At 36.2% G+C, this 18,256-nt stretch overlaps 1 protein-coding gene across 2 annotated transcripts in view; it reads right to left on the bottom strand.

The window, feature by feature from the left end:
* Positions 1-18,256, bottom strand: part of LOC107588047 (cytoplasmic protein NCK1-like) — a 45,705-nt gene that overhangs the window by 19,087 nt on the left and 8,362 nt on the right. Inside the window, exon 2 of one of the 2 annotated variants that reach the window (XM_016276042.1) lies at positions 180-231. The gene's annotated coding sequence lies outside the window, so the exon portion shown is untranslated. Of the gene's footprint in view, positions 1-179; positions 232-2,625; positions 2,657-18,256 lie in introns of those variants that run through there. The other variant, XM_016276043.1, reaches the window with a different exon arrangement.

Here is an 18,256-nt window from a genome sequence, read left to right as displayed (position 1 = left end):
TGTGTATATTGCTGTATGAGAGCTTATCATCGTTATCAACATACATTTTCTCAAGATGACATCTTTATCGACCAGCCCTACCTAGCACCCATCCAGCAATCATTACCAAACACCTAGCAAACAACCACTCAGAATATCACAGTAACTGCTTGTGTATAAACGTCAGTATAAATGCGTACCTGTGCTGCATCAAAGCTGTGGATATCTTAGTAGAGATGCTCTATGGCAGACCTAGAAAAGAAGAAGAAAAAAAATTCAAAGTTCAACAAAACAGCATGTTCACAAAGACAAACACAAGAAAGGAAAACAACTAATGGAAACAGACTGCAACGACTTTGGAAAGAAACCAATGCAATCTCCCGTCCGAAGCGGCTGGCATGAACGCTGGCGACGCTGTTGTTGGACACACCCTCAGCAGTGTACAAAGGGAATGTACCACTGTCTACTCACCAAAGACAAGCATCTCCCCAGCGATTGTGTGCCATTTGGTTAAATAAATAACTGATGAAGATTACCATTGTTTTAAGACCTCAACGCAACGACTGCCAGAGGACAGTTTATAGTCAAATGATGTCCGTGAAGTCAAAGCGAGAGATCACTTCCTCTAGAATGATGGCCAGCGATTGTCTATTGTCCAAGCATGAGTCAGGAAGATGGGGAAAAGGCAGATCCAAAAGTAGGGCGCAAACAGCGAAAGCAGGATACGCCGTTTCATTTCAAATGCATCGTACAGAATAACGAGCGCCTGGGTAGGAAAAAAGCAATTTTAAAAGAGCAAGCGTGGCTTCCCATCTTTGATCCTGACATCATACCTGATAAACTGAAAGCAGACTTAAGTAAAAGAATCGGAAATGCACCAAAAACGAGAACAACTCCTGAGGCGATGATTTAGGTTACCACCATCTAACATTATTTAACACCTTAAATATTTTACTACTGTACAGTAGAATGTGCTAAGTAATAATAATATTCATACATTTTATTTCAAGCTTTATTTTTTAAAGGATCAATTACACCATTTTTCTTCCATGTTTTAGTAGACCTTTGTTGTGCAGCACTCTGTTTAGCAAAATAAATAAATACAATATTTAATTTTGATTTGACATGCATTTTAAAAAGATTAAGTGCTTTAAAGGTTTAACTGCCTTGATTACCTCTGTTTTTGATAGTGAATTTGTATTAAATCATAGATCTAGAAAGATTTAAACACCAAAGAATTTCTGAAAACAAACAATTTCATTGGGCATCATTATTGTTAAAAATAATAAATGAACAGGTTTTATGAATTCAACTGATTAATTTATTTGATATATTCATATCAAAATTAATATAAACATTTTTGATTGTTAAACTTAAAATGGAATCCAATAAATTAATAAAATAAAATGTTTCCCAAAGGGTCCTAGAAATGTAATTTTTGATAAACTTAAAAAAATAAAATAAAAAAAATCTTGTTCAATTGTATAAGTTTCATGGCTTCCATTAAACAGACATGCTTTCTGATTACTAAAAAATAACCATTAAAACAGTCCAGCAGCATAAGTCCAGGAAAAAAAAAAAGAATTTGGGAAAAAATTTTATTGATTTCATAGGGTCCTACAAGTGAAATTGAAGGCAAATGAAGTGAATTTTGGACATGGATGCATGCTGAATCTTAAGACAGCAGCATATTGTTTCTGACTGCCAATAAATGCTGCAGCTACGCACCTCGCTAACAGATCAACACCTCGGTGTGAGACCAAATTGTCTGGTAACCAACATCTTGCTTCTGAACACCCCAAACAAGTATAACCCGAGGTGTTTTCTCAGATAGTGGTTTCTGCGTCAAATGATTTGACACGATAGCTTTTTTGCAATTGAAGTTCTCACACGAAGATCTCTAACGTGCATATCTCTGTTAATAAACGCCCCTGCATGGTAAACCAGATCTATTACACAAGTTCTATTACGAGAACTTCAAACCTCTAGCAGTTTCACTAATTAGATTAATGAATTCTGGGAGGCAAAGTTAACAACAGTGTGCAGAGACAGTCAGAGACACTCCCTAACTCTGGCAGACAAAACCTACAGCCCATCCACTCCCACCGCATAGCTGAGTTCACAGCCAGAGAACACAAAGCGAAGGCCAATCATTCGCCACACGCTAATCTGACCATCACATTCCCCTTAAACCAGCCTTTTCTTCATCACTGCTTTCTCTCCTGTCATCTGTCTGTCCTTTGGCAGTCTTCTTCATCTCCTTCTAAAGGTGTTCCTGCTGAAAAGTCAGGAACTAAACATTGGTTAAATACTAGTGCTGTCAAAGATGCTGAAAGCACAATGAGCATTGTACGTTTGAGTTTGTATAGAGAAAACTGCACCATTCATTCACACAGAGACATGAAAAACATGCAGACTTGTTAGCCACATGCACTGTGGCTTCTGACTGGCTGCTGTCGCATTTGTGTGTGTATATTGCTGTATGAGAGCTTATCATCGTTATCAACATACATTTTCTCAAGATGACATCTTTATCGACCAGCCCTACCTAGCACCCATCCAGCAATCATTACCAAACACCTAGCAAACAACCACTCAGAATATCACAGTAACTGCTTGTGTATAAACGTCAGTATAAATGCGTACCTGTGCTGCATCAAAGCTGTGGATATCTTAGTAGAGATGCTCTATGAATATATGTGTGTGTACTGTGTATATTTATTATGTAGCCTATATATAAACACACACATGCATGTATATATTTCAGCAAAAATTATACATTTATAATATTAAATAGAGGTCGACCGATGTATCAGTTTTGCCGATTAATCGGCACCGATAGTTGATTGCTGGAACTGTCGGTTATCGACAAAAATCCATGCCGATAGTTTTCCGGGTTGCGTCCAAAAGCGGTTAAAAAGGGTCTGCTGTCATTACACAGTGCTAGTTTGCTCCGTTTTTTAAACACCGAACTTCAAACTCATCTATGCTAAATTGTTCATTCTTGAAGTAAACTTGAGTCAGTTTGGTGATTAAATAAACTGTTTTAGACCGCTGCTCGAGTTGAACGTGACGCGTCCGGAGTGTGTGTGATACCGGCGAGTTCTCCTAGACTCAGCGTTGCACTTTTATTTCAAGAATAGAAGCAGTTAAAGTGTGAGAGTATACATACAATATCCATATGTATATAATTTTAATGCTATAGCCTTTGTGTATATATTTAAAGATGTGCACCTTTAAGCATGACAGTTGAAATGAAATGGTAACACTTTAAAATAAGAGTCCATTTGTAGCATTAAGATTAATGAAAGCTGTGTAAGTATTGTTCCTTGTTAGAGTGTGTTAATTTCAACATTTACTATTATATATTTTTTTTACTACTACTACTAGTATGGTTCAGTACGGTTTTTGTTAATAAAGCACTATTTTGGTTTTTGTTCAGTATCAAGTTTAAAACTATCGGTTAATTAATCGGTATTGGCCAGTAGGGCTGTGTATCACCAGCAAAGTCACGATACAGAGGCCACGATACGATACGTATCACGATACATGACTGCACTGAATTTCACCTCAGAAGAATTTAGAAAAACAGCTGTTTATTAAACACTGCTTACTATAGTGCCATTTCTAACTATTGGCAGAGCAGACAGTTGACCTCTGCATTATGAAGGGCCTTCATAACTGTACCACAGTACAATATAGGTAATGGCATATGTTTCATGTTTACATTGTGCACTTCCCACCAGGTACAATATTCTGATTGTGTGCATCTTGTTTTTAAGCCCATAAATAATAATGTACTTGTTCTAATAAATTAATATTGTAATGTACTCATTATTTAATCATATTTAAAAAATAATTTACATTGCTGGTAGGTTATCATTGCACAAATTAACACACTCTACAATAAAAAAAAAAAATGAGAAGAGTTCTAAACTAACGCGCTGTCTTCACTGTATCTAACGCACACACACTCAAGGCTGATTTATGGCTGATTTATACTCGAGCGACAGCAAGTTTGCTTTGAGTGCGCGCAACGTCGTTTGCGTGGCGGTGTGCACAACATTTTTTGTAACTTTCCGCTCCGCTCCCGAAGATGCACGAGTTCAAAGCGACTCTAGCCGAACATGCACGTCTGTGCCAGCATTTGTGTGAAACAGAAGCAGTTTGGTGTTAAGTGCAGTCACACACACAGATCACGCTGCGGCCGAACTTAGACATTCAGGAACAAACTTTTTAGCGCTGCCCCGCAATTTTATCAACTAAATAGCTTAATCGCTCAAGAGCTACATTATCTTTCTCAACAAGGAGCTGGTAGAATCATTGTTTCTAAAGGAATTAAAGCCATAGCTTTACTGTTTTACAAAACGGTGGTAATTCATAACGTGCCACAGTATTGATACAGGGCCAGCTGTATCGATACTCGTATCGTCAAATCTCTGTGTCGATACATCGTCGTATCGATATTTTGAACACAGCACTATTGGCCAGTGTGGTCCAACCTAGCTATCGGTATCGGCAAAATCCACTATCGGTCGACCTCTAATATGAAATATATTTATATATAATATAAATTATATGAATGTAAATATATGCATGCAAATACATGTAAATATTTTCAAAATATATACTGTATGTGTGTATATATATATATACATTAAAAATATACACAGTACACACACATATGTGTGCTTTTATGTTGGATGCGATTATTCGCAATACATAATAGGAATGAGTCAAGAATTAGACTACTGTTTAAAAGTTTGGGGTAATTATCTACTTTTTTTTTTTTAAGAAATTAACACAGCAAGGATGCATTAAATTGTTCAAATGTGAAAGTGCACACATTTATAATGTTACAAAAGATTTTTATTTCAAATAAATGCTCTTTTGTGCATTCTATTCATTGTAATTTACCACAGTTTCCACAAAATTATTAACATACACAACCGTTATTTATTATTAATAATAAGAAATGTTTCTTGAGCAGCAATTCAGTATATTAGAAGTATTTCTGAAGGATCATGTGACACTCAATACTGGAATAATGATGCTGAAAATTTAGCTTTGATCATAGGAATAAATTACATTTTAAAATTTAATAAAGTAGGAAACAGTTATTTTAAATTGTAATAATATTTCACAATATTACCGTTTAATGTATTTTTAAACAAATTAATGCATATAAATGCATTTAATAAATGCAATTAATGCAACTTTTATATACAAATATATAATTAGGGTTGGGTATCGTTTGGGTTTTTTCGATACCGGTGCCAAATTGATCCTTTTAAAATGTTCCAGTGCCTAAACGTTGCCTGAACCGATACCGATTAAAAATAAATATAAAAAAATGCCCCAAAAAATAATGGATTGGCCATTAGCACTATAAACACATGATGTCCGTTTCATTCATACTGGACGCCGGAAGGCACCCTCGCACAGAAAATCCACATATCCAGTCACAGAAGTAGCGGAACTCATGACCCTCCAGGAAATCCTTTATACGGACAAAGGCATCGCTATTATAGCTATAACGGAGTAAACAGAACATATAAACGTTTTGAATGATAAAACACAGACAATAAACACTCGACTGCGACAATATAGTTTATCGGTGTTATTCAAGCCATCTCTGGTATTTTCATAATAATTAAGTATATTTATAATCCATTGCTAATTGATGTATTCTTTTTAAAGTAGCCTATGGAACATATTTTCTGCCTCGCTATGTGACAAGAAGCCAAATCAGATCACAAAAGGAAGCATTTGACTGGTGTTGTGGAGTAAAAAGGTTATAATGTTCTCTTTTTTTGGAAAACAGGTTTAGAAATAGGCATTTTAATTTAAAGCTGCAGTCCGTAACGTTTTTGTGTTCAAAATGTACAAATTTTATACAATAAGCGAGTACACCATGAATCCATTTTCCAAACCATGTTTTTGGCTTGTCCTGAATCACTACGGTACACCTATAATAAGTGTTTATATTCTGATTATATTTAGACTGGTTCGGGTAGGTCCCGCTGCGGAGTAGCCCATTGCCTGCGTGATTCGTCATAGACATAAACGGAGAGAAGTAGCTCCGGCTACAATGTTCTTCCGCAAGACGCACGCAGTTCTGTTTATTAACCGCTAGAGTGCCAAAAGTTACGGACTGCAGCTTTAAGCATATTTAGCTTAGTTAACGGTAGGCTACCTGCTGCCATCAGAGCAAGTGCAATTGCTGCATTCACACGCTCCTCGGATGCTCTCATTTCCCGAGTTGTGCTTTTAAGTTGGAATGTGAAAACAACATGGACACTCTTGTTACTACAAAGATGTGTTGGATATACACAGTACACACACATATGTGTGCTTTTATGTTGGATGCGATTATTCGCAATACATAATAGGAATGAGTCAAGAATTAGACTACTGTTTAAAAGTTTGGGGTAATTATCTACTTTTTTTTTTTTAAGAAATTAACACAGCAAGGATGCATTAAATTGTTCAAATGTGAAAGTGCACACATTTATAATGTTACAAAAGATTTTTATTTCAAATAAATGCTCTTTTGTGCATTCTATTCATTGTAATTTACCACAGTTTCCACAAAATTATTAACATACACAACCGTTATTTATTATTAATAATAAGAAATGTTTCTTGAGCAGCAATTCAGTATATTAGAAGTATTTCTGAAGGATCATGTGACACTCAATACTGGAATAATGATGCTGAAAATTTAGCTTTGATCATAGGAATAAATTACATTTTAAAATTTAATAAAGTAGGAAACAGTTATTTTAAATTGTAATAATATTTCACAATATTACCGTTTAATGTATTTTTAAACAAATTAATGCATATAAATGCATTTAATAAATGCAATTAATGCAACTTTTATATACAAATATATAATTAGGGTTGGGTATCGTTTGGGTTTTTTTCGATACCGGTGCCAAATTGATCCTTTTAAAATGTTCCAGTGCCTAAACGTTGCCTGAACCGATACCGATTAAAAATAAATATAAAAAAATGCCCCAAAAAATAATGGATTGGCCATTAGCACTATAAACACATGATGTCCGTTTCATTCATACTGGACGCCAGAAGGCACCCTCGCACAGAAAATCCACATATCCAGTCACAGAAGTAGCGGAACTCATGACCCTCCAGGAAATCCTTTATACGGACAAAGGCATCGCTATTATAGCTATAACGGAGTAAACAGAACATATAAACGTTTTGAATGATAAAACACAGACAATAAACACTCGACTGCGACAATATAGTTTATCGGTGTTATTCAAGCCATCTCTGGTAATAATTAAGTAATTAAGTATATTTATAATCCATTGCTAATTGATGTATTCTTTTTAAAGTAGCCTATGGAACATATTTTCTATGTGACAAGGTGACAAGAAGCCAAATCAGATCACAAAAGGAAGCATTTGACTGGTGTTGTGGAGTAAAAAGGTTATAATGTTCTCTTTTTTTGGAAAACAGGTTTAGAAATAGGCATTTTAATTTAAAGCTGCAGTCCGTAACGTTTTTGTGTTCAAAATGTACAAATTTTATACAATAAGCGAGTACACCATGAATCCATTTTCCAAACCATGTTTTTGGCTTGTCCTGAATCACTACGGTACACCTATAATAAGTGTTTATATTCTGATTATATTTAGACTGGTTCGGGTAGGTCCCGCTGCGGAGTAGCCCATTGCCTGCGTGATTCGTCATAGACATAAACGGAGAGAAGTAGCTCCGGCTACAATGTTCTTCCGCAAGACGCACGCAGTTCTGTTTATTAACCGCTAGAGTGCCAAAAGTTACGGACTGCAGCTTTAAGCATATTTAGCTTAGTTAACGGTAGGCTACCTGCTGCCATCAGAGCAAGTGCAATTGCTGCATTCACACGCTCCTCGGATGCTCTCATTTCCCGAGTTGTGCTTTTAAGTTGGAATGTGAAAACAACATGGACACTCTTGTTACTACAAAGATGTGTTGGATTTGTATTACTAGAGCTCACGTGCTTTTTCTCAGTCTGGAAATTATTTTTCACGTGCGGTGCCGGTGATGATGTTTCTTATGTCTGTTGCGGAGAACCAGAGGACAAATATTTCAATCGATCACTCAGGCATGGCACTGAATTGAGTCACCGAAATCTGCATTCTGATTCGGTTCTAGTACATACCGGTTACATAGGTACCAGTGCCATATTGGTATCGGGTTTCAGTACACAACCCTATAAATAATAGAATAAAATAGATACTGAAAACACATCTCTTGCATCTTCATTTGACCCTCTAACTCTAGCACTCTCTATTCTAATTCTATTTTATCGACTTTTTTCTTTTTCATTTAAACAACAACAACAAAAATGTATATTCGAACTACTTGTTTTATTTAAAAAGAAAAAAAGGTGCTTCTAACAATAGCAGTCTCTATTCTTTGTCTATTCTATCTACTTATTTAGGCTTTTGTGAATAATGACCCTCTAACACTAGCATTCTCTATTCTACCTACTTGTTTTCTTTTCACTTATTATAAAAAAAAATTTTTTTTAAAAACCTTGCTACGTTTACTACGTTAGGCTAACCGAGACTTGTCACAGCACTTATATATTATTGCTCTTTTGTTGGTTTTGATTGCTTCCATTGTCCTCATTTGTAGGTCGCTTTGGATAAAAGTGTCTGCTAAACGACTAAATGTAAATGTAAATAATTGTAACTGTAGAAATACTGATGATAATTTGAAATGCTTTGACAGATATAAAAAATAAGGTATCAGACCAATTGTTATTTAGAAGCATTCCCCTGTAAAGGATGCAAATATGAGCTAGAAGTGAAGAAAAGGGGAGGAAATGATGCTTGTCATAGAGAGAGGCTTCAAAAGCCTCAAGGCCTAAACTGCAGTTCGGATTTTTACCCATTGAAGACACAGCAAACATGCGGATTGAGTCTCAAAGCTACAGAACAGAAGCTCTCTGCAGCTCTTTGCACACTAAAAAAGGAACGCTGTCTGAATTGATCACAAAAGGCACAGAGGGCCCCGCTTCTCAGAAGCGCGCTCTTTCAGTGCTTTTATGCTGCTGTCTGATAAACACGTTAGCTTCAAGAAACCTCCAGCCGTGTGCATCTGTGCTCTTCAAGCTGTAGGACTGATGGTAAAAGAGAGACGCACTTCACAGAAGAGAGCAAAACAAAACATCTGCACTCTAGAAGAACTGCGCTATCCTCCCTCTCCATCTGTCCCAGAAACCTTTTCGCTCATTTGAGTTGGGGTGGAACAGCACAGATGCGTTTGGTTTGTCCCACAGGTCCATGTGCTTGACATTTACAACCTCGCCAAATGATGTGTGCAAATTATTTTACAAATGATAAGCCGACTAGTCACGAGATAAAGTACGAAAGAAAGATTTGGAGATACAGATGTAAGCAATGAGGATAGTGTTCTATTGTCTTTTGGGACTTGTTTTAATAAATATAACTTGTATTTACAATACTACGGTCTTGATACACACTAGAAATAATATTTCAAATGCTAAAAGTAAATAACTTTGTACAGTATGAAAAATTATATTCATTTTGACATTTACTAGAGGTTATATTTAGTACTCAGATTTGTAATTAGTGTTTTTAAATATTAATGCGTCACGGTACTCGTGTCAAAGACTGACACCGAAGAGAAGAAACTGTTGAATAAAGTCATTATTTTTGTTGTCTTTGCGCACAAAAGGTATTCTCGTAGCTTTATAAAATTACGGTTGAACCACTGATGTCACATTGACTATTTTAACCATGTCTTTACTACCTTTCAGTGCCTTGAACGTGTCAGTTGCTTTGCTGTCTATGCAGCGTCAGAAAGCTCTCAGATTTCATCCAAAATATCATCATTTGTGTTTCAAAGATGAACGAAGGTCTTACAGGTTTGGAACGACATGAGCATGAGTAATTAATGACAGAATTTTTATTTCTGGATGAACTATCCCTTTAAATGAGAGTTACTGGCCAACAAGCATGATAATGCAAATATTTTAAATAAACACTTTTTCAACAAAAATTATGTTAACATGAAGCAAACTGCCTTTTATACACTCACAGAAATGAAGTGAAATGAAAACATTTTAAATGTACAGTACAAACAACGGATAACTCGGTTTTGTATGTTTGTAACCAGAGACACTGCTGTAGCAACCGTGTCCAAATTTCTCTGTTTTTGAAACTAATATTTGTAAATCTATATGTAACTCACTGTAATGTCCTAAAAAATTCAAGCTAAAGCAATGAACTGAACCAACCTGAAGAAGTGTGCTCCCCATTAATTCCTGTTTAGAGCCAATCTGAGGACATCTTCTCAACATCCATCAACGCATTCAATAACCCTGATAAGATCAAGAGGAACTGCAGAGGCGATCTGGACCATCTCACTCTCCTCACGAGTCTCAACACGCGTCGATAAAAGGAGGAATTCACATGTGAATGCTATGAATGGGCAAAAAGCACAAAATAGCTCTGCATTATAACCTCTATATAAAGAGGTAACTGACTGAGTCTGCTCTAAATTGAAGAAAACTCCAAGTTTGGTCAAGTTCTAAGGCAGTATCACACAAATCCTTCACAGAAAAGTCAGATCCACAATGTACTGCACCAAGCTCAAAAAAATATAAAAATCTAAGATGGTGGAGGAAGAGAAATGTTGATTATACAACACTGAAAAAAGGTACAAATTTGATCCAACTACAATGTATAGCAATTGTTTGCTTATTTGTGTATGCTAGGCTGTTAGCTTAGCAAATGCTAACGCATCAAACGCTGCTGGAATCGAAAGCATGTTGAGACTTCTCTACATTTCATAAAAACATACTCTTCCTTGTTATATCAAACTGAAAGAAACCAATATTCTGTTGAATTAGTTCACAAATCACAATGAACGTCTCATTTACTAACAACATGCTAGCATCAAACGCTCACAGGAGACATCACACACAAAAAAAAATCAAAGGCAGTTCAATCATATCAAACTATTTCATAAAAACATACCGTTTCTCATTATACAAAACTGAAAGAAACCTAAAGCGACTGGGTAACGCGAGAGCAGTGTCTGATTTGATAATCTTTTCAATGAACTTGTTGGATCAGTTCATAAACTGCACTGAATGACTCGTTTGCGAGTTGCTAGTTTGAGAATTTTGTATTTTCATTAGAATGCTGAGCTGTTAGCTTAGCGATATGCTAACATCAAACGCTACCGGAATCGAAAGAGAGTCAATTCTCTTGTTCAGAGCTTTATTTGTGCGGTTCATAGAGACGTTGCTTATGTAAAACATTACAAATTCTCAAGGGGCTATCCCTTTAATAATAAAATTCTAATTAGTCGCTTACGAGGTTCCAGCTTAGTTAGAATGCCATCTTGGAAGGTAGCAGTCTACGTAGGCTGCTCACTAGGTTTTGTAGCAGGCCCCAGGTTTCACAGACAGAGTAAATACAAAGCTTTTCATACGAGACACGCGGAGCGCTTCTGATTCTTATTGTACATGTAAATAATGCTAATAAATAATTTCCTGGAGGATAAAAACATGCTCAAAATGCACAAAAATTGAAAGAAGCCCCACCTTATCCAAAAACCACAGGTTCGTTAGTGACCTTTTCTAGTCTTGGCATTGACAACAAATTTGTGACATATTTTCTTCTTCACGTTCATATTCCCGCTCGCTGGTTAACAGGTAATCCTGCTTTGTAACCTGCAGCTAGGTTCACCACTCCCCTGAAACCGGTTACTAACCTGTGCATTCAAAAAGACAAGTGTGTGCACTGCAAACCGAAACAAGTGAGGTCTACAGCTGGCTTAGCAATGCTGCAACCATTGCCGCAATAGAGCTAGACCGCACACATTCTGCTGCAGTTTAAGAGTGCACAGCTTCCTCTCTCTATTGTGTTTAGCTGAGGTGAGAGGGTGATGGCGTCGCTCACCGCTTCCTTCAGTTCTTCTGCAGCGTCTCAGGCCGCCACCAGGGCCTGACGAGCATACAGCGAGTCCGTGGGGAGAGACGGACAGCCGAAGGCGCCCACCCTGGAGATCTGACGGGCTGCCATCACAGACAGAGGGGGTCCGAGAGAAAGGCGCGACAGGGGAGTGGTGGGTAATGATGAATGGCAGAATTAATGAGGGTTATATTACAGAACGATGCCACTTTCCACACTGTGGTATGTATCAGTAAAGTATATCCATCCATCAGTATACGGACAACACTGAACGTCTCAAGGTGTCTGGACAAACGTTTGCTTTTAAAAAACGTACACAAAAGTGTCACATTTCAGAATTACGCAGAACACCGAGTGGGAAATATTGTAGGGGTGGGACTCGAATGATTGATGATTAATCATAAGCAATAGTATCAGGGACATTATTATGAATAAAAATATGGTCCATTTTGATTTCATGGCTACTTTAAACCAGATTTTTACATTTAGACAGTGGTAACCAGTAACAAAGCATTTTACTTTGTAAGTCTCTTATTTCAGTATGATTCTTGCACTATTAAGAAGTATTTATTAATATTTTGAATATTATTCATATTTCATTTTTTTTTTAATTAATAATATTAATTTATGTTTAAGTTTGAGTGTTTTTGCAATTTTATTTGTTTTATAGTAAGCATTTCTATTTAGCAATATTTATATTTCAATTTTAATTTTTTAGCACTAAGTTTCAGTTTTTTTTGTTAAAGTTTTTCCATCTAATGCTTATACTGCCAGTCAAAAGTTTGGAATAATTACAAAAATGGATTTAAAAAATAATAAAATAAAGAAATAAATAAAATAAAATTGTGAAATATTTTAAAACACTTTAAAATGACTGTTTTCTATGTAAATATATTCTAAAATGTAATTTATTCAAAGCTTAATTTCAGCAGCCACTATTCCAGTCTTCAGTGTCACATGATCCTTCAGAAATCATTTTAATATTTTATATAATAATAATAATATTTCACCAATATTACTGTTGTTGCTGTATTTTTGATCAAATAAAGGCAACCTTCATGAGCTTAATAGGAGTATAATTATTAAAAAATTTTGACCAGCAGTGTATATTCTAGTTGATTTCAGCTAATCTAATTAATATTTCAATTAATGAAAACAATTTTTAAATAGTTTTAGTTAATAACAAGATTGGGTACTCTATAGTTTAGTAAATTTTTCGATCGTCTGTACTTCCAGGTATTTGTATTTTTCATTTAAAGGAAAATGCTACAAAACGGCTCGCTCTGAAAAGCTGACCATTACCATTGAGAAATTTTAACCAAACTATGTTACAGACTTTTCATTAAGACCCTAAAGAATCATATCAACTTGTGGAAAATAGGCGTCCGATGATCCCTTTAAGCATAACCGTACGTGACATTACCCACTGGGTTTTTTTTCCAAACTGAAAACATTTCATTTTAATTTGCATATCTTGCAATGGTAACAAGCCTCCACAAGCCATTATGGTTGCTACTGCCAGGTTTCAAGAGTTTACATCTACCCATTTTTTTTTCAAAAATGTATACATTTCTTACCAAACCAATGGCTTACTTAATCTTCCCAGCCTGGCAACCATGTACATGCACTCTCACTATTTTACAGAAAATGCGCTGATGAGCTGAAAACGCCAGCAAACATGTGCATTTATTCTGCTCAAATAAATGTGTACAGCCAGTCTGTTTTCTTTCACACCGTAGTCTGAACGGTTAATCTGTACGCAAACCATGCAAGTTGACGTTAACTCTGATTAAATGAAAAATAAAAACAATAATCGCGATTAATAATCATGATTTTATTTTTGAGAAAAAATTATTGCGATTAACTGTTTATCGCAGCCCTAGCTGAAATAGCTTACTTCCACTTTGAATAAGGTGGATAATGTACGAGTTGCATAAGCTTCTTTTTATATACATTTTTTTTTTTTTTTAGAAACCGTGTAACTATTTGCAACTTGACAGCTGCGAGTCGCTGCATGATTCCATGTTATGGAAAAGAGCAGCATTAGCAAATTTCTAAATATCTCCTTTTGTGCTCCACAGAAAAAGAAATCAGTTTGAAACAACACGAGATTGAGTAAATAAATTTCAATTTTTGGGTGAACTATCCCATTAATTCAAGAGCCACTGAAACCCCATTTTCCATAAGCACGTATCCTATTCTCCAACTTGCACAGCCTTAGAAAAGTTTAAAAACAATTAACCATCTTAAAGAAAACCTGTGTCTGTGTGTTTTATCTACGCCAAGGTTCAGATATCCCACGCCCCCTGTCGATGAGGAAGGCCATATAATATCAGGGCAGCTGAACACACAAAACATGATCATCCAATAGTCATTTATGTGGTGCTAATGTTGACGTGAAGTTTAGAGGAGAAATCCAGGCCTGTTGATTTAGGCAGAGTATGGGGAATGAGTGCCGCTTACGTAAGTGTGTCCACACAAGCCCCTGAAAGACACAAATTCGGTTTATTAGGCCTTATATAGGGCTCCGTCAGGGGATGACCGCTTGAGACGGACCAGAGCAAAAGTCATACAAGGAAATTGTTCTGTTCACAAAAGGACCTCAATATCTTTTGGCTGAAAACTCCCTCAGGGCTTCCTTTGACATTTTCCATAATAAAACCTCTCATGATCAGACTTATGATCGTGTTAACAGACTTCCAGTGTCTTTGAATAGTTATTGCAATTCATATTTCAACAAACCCCAAACCTTAAGTATTAAACTTTAGCGTGTAACTCGTCCCGCGCCAGACATGAATGATACCTCAAATCACGCAGCTTGTCGAGGCCAGGTGTGCTATTATTTTTGTAAGCATTCACACTGATGATTTTGCAATAAAAATCAGAAATTCCACTTAAAGTACTTTAGAAAACCAGCATTGAGAAGAACCACATTTTCTTCATAAAACATACAAATCTAAAAGTATTCATAACTAAAGTTATATTCTGGAGTCAATCGCCAATAAAAGCACTCATAAATGACCAGTTAAAATAAAGTCTTGGTGGTTTTTACATCTCAATCCGGAGTCATTTTTAAGGCATTACAGAGGAATTAGACCAAATGTATTACACTATGTGGCAACAGCATGATCATAATTTAACCACCCGTTTCCCCACAAGGCCCAATAAAATGAATTAACCCTATAGCTGTTTAACCACAGAACCTATTACAAAACATCCCTGCCTTCTTGCAGAGCCAGATTTTTGCTTACTGACAAAGACTGATCCACTTTGTAGCTTAGCCAAGAACTGGCCTTTAGGTAAGAAAGGGCTTTAACAACCAGCAACAATTTTTAACCACTTTTTTTTTACTTTTAAAATGTGAACAGAATTTAAAACATTAGAGAACATCACACTTGTAGACTTAACGGCTGAAGGCAGAAATACTCTACTTTAAAAGTTTTAAGAGTCGGCAGAAATTGGGTAGCTGGAGTTTTATGTTTTATTTTTTATAATTCCATCCATTTTAGAACACATCAGCTGTCCAAATCGCATACTGTCTAGTATGTACTACATTTGGTTTGAAGTGTAATTCACTTACTTCTATATAGTGCGAATATGGGTAGTATGAATGAAATTCAGACTTAGGATACATGAGCCTTGTTTATACTGTCACGTGACCTACCAGCGTCAGTTGCGTTGCTTCACTGCCATTCATAAATCCTCTCCCATGGCCTCATGGGATAGCAAAAAAATGTCCATAAAATGCACACTTAAGAATCTCAGCAGAAGCTGTAGGTCACTGGGAACTTTTCGCCGACTGTTTTTTGAATACTATGAATTTGGACATACTAGTCTTTCACATACTATTTTTCACCTTATATAATAAAGGAGGCGGCATATGCATCTCCCATCAACAACGCACATGTTTCTGTGAGAGTTTGTTCAGAATGATTCAAAAATGTGTGCAATCCTCAGTCGTTTAGTGTATGATGCCCAGTTTTACTTCTGTAGCCATATGGAGCGCATGGTCATGTTTGAAAGTGTGTGCAAAACTGCAAACTACTAAGTAGGGCTGGGTATCGAGTTCGATACTTTTTAGGCACTCGATACCATCGAGTATCGAAAAACGTCTTGTCGTTCGGTACCAAATTTGATAACTAAGGGGTTAATCTCATCAGCGTCAGTGAGCCAATAAGCCTGCAGCACTAGCCGGTGTGTTCGACTAGAGGCACGGCGCAGATCGATCATCCGCGAGAGCGATTCGAAAGCGCACGGAGCAATCTGCTCTCTTTAGCTCTCGTGGTACTGTAATACCACCAGTATAGAGTAGCGCGGGAGCTGTGTGGAGTTCAGATTATATGCAGATGTCTGTTCATACTAACGTTACACGACCGAAAGCGTGTGTTATGTGACCATTCATGCAAACTGTAGCATCATGCTACATAAGACAATAAATAAGATTTATATTCCGCTTTTACTCAAAACTCACTTTAAACCACCATCGAGTGTTTTTAATAACTTCCGATTGCCATCTAACAGGGCCGGATTTACACATTGCTCAAGACATTGAGCAAATAAATATAACAAACAATAGGGTAAAAAATGACAAACTATTTCCATACCATTTCCATATCTATCAAACTATTCAAACTATATTGTTAAAATTGATTTCATAAAATTGGTATCGAAAAAAGTATCGTTCAGGAACCGGTATCGAAGTCAAGGTATCGGTATCCGTATCGATATCGAAAAATTTTGAACGATACCCAGCCCTACTACTAAGTCTCTAAATAAACTAAACAGACTTTCAGTTGACTCAAAAGTAAGCACGAAAGAGGACCCAGTTGTTCCAGTAGTACATTTACAACTGAGAAAGCAGCTTAAGACATGTTCACATTTAGTTACTGTTGCACGATGGAATAAAGCAGTTTAATAATCAGACTAGGACATTCAACAATATCCGTTTTATTTTAGCTAGTGACTTACCAGTCAAAAGTTTCTGAACAGTACGATTTTCAGATTTTCAGTAAACTGAACAGTAAAGAATTGTCTTCTGCTCACCAAGCCTGCATTTATTTGATCCAAAATACAGCAAAAGCAGTAATATTGTGAAATATTTTTACTATTTAAAATAACTGCTTTCTATTTGAATATATTTTAAACTGTAATTTATTCCTGTGATCAAAGCTGCATTCAGCATCATTACTCCAGTCTTCATGGAGTAATATTTTATTTAATTAGGGGTGTGCGATGTATATCGATAATATCGTAATTGTGGTTTTAATGATGTGTGATTTGACTATCAATTATATAGCAAAAACCAAACAACTACAGAGTGCACGCATACATTACGTGATGAAGTCTAGCTATGTGCGCATTTAGAGTGCGTTTTTTCACTGCTTGATTCAGTCTGTTAAAATGCATTTAGAATAATCACAAAATTCAAGATTTGGGAGCAGAAAATGTATATATTTATATCATTTCATACAGTTAATCGATATCACACGAAGAGTGCCGTTTTTTTCTCCAAAAATGTGCATGATTACAAATGTGATATTGATTTTCAATAAACGGTTCAATAAACAAGAAGTTAATTAAGAGGCTTACGTTTTAGACACCATATCGCCCGTTTTTGCTCTATTTCGACAACAAAAATAACTCCAAACACAGCTACAGCGCTGTTTTGCATTTTGTTCCTGAATGAATCAACCGTTTAAATGATTCGGTTCAATCGCAATGACTCACTTATTATCAGTGACTTACTGCCACCTACTGGCGGTTTTAATTTCACATTTAAAGTATATTTTCGTTTTTAAATAATTACTGTATTCAGAATCAGTATTTCAGAATCAGTATTCAACCTTTTTATGTAAATCAAAACATTATTTATGCATTTGAAACTGCAGGTTGAATGCATTCATGTCCTGCATTAAACAGTGTGTAAAAGCATCTAAATGCCACTTCAGATGCAGCTTCTGTGTTTCCTCTGCATTGCAAAAATGACTTTTGTTGATATTGATTTAATTTGCCATCTTCAAGAAACGGCTAAAAACACATCTCTTCCATCTTTTTTTGACCCTCTAACTCTAGCACACTCTAGTCCAGGGGTGGCGAACTCCAGTCCTGGAGAGCCGCAGCCCTGCAGAATTCAGCTCCAACCCTAATTAAAACTCACCTGCCTGTAGCTTCCTAGTAACCCTTCAGACCTTGATTAGCATGTTCAGGTGTGTTTGATTAGGGTTGAAGCAAAACTCTGCAGGGCTGCGGCTCTCCAGGACTGACGTTCGCCACCCCTGCTCTAGTCGAACTCCATTTATTTATTTATTTAA

This window comes from Sinocyclocheilus grahami, unplaced genomic scaffold, assembly GCF_001515645.1.
Source record: "Sinocyclocheilus grahami isolate Dianchi unplaced genomic scaffold, SAMN03320097.WGS_v1.1 scaffold98.1, whole genome shotgun sequence".
Lineage (NCBI taxonomy): Eukaryota > Metazoa > Chordata > Actinopteri > Cypriniformes > Cyprinidae > Sinocyclocheilus > Sinocyclocheilus grahami.
This window is presented reverse-complemented; position numbering and strand designations above follow the sequence as displayed.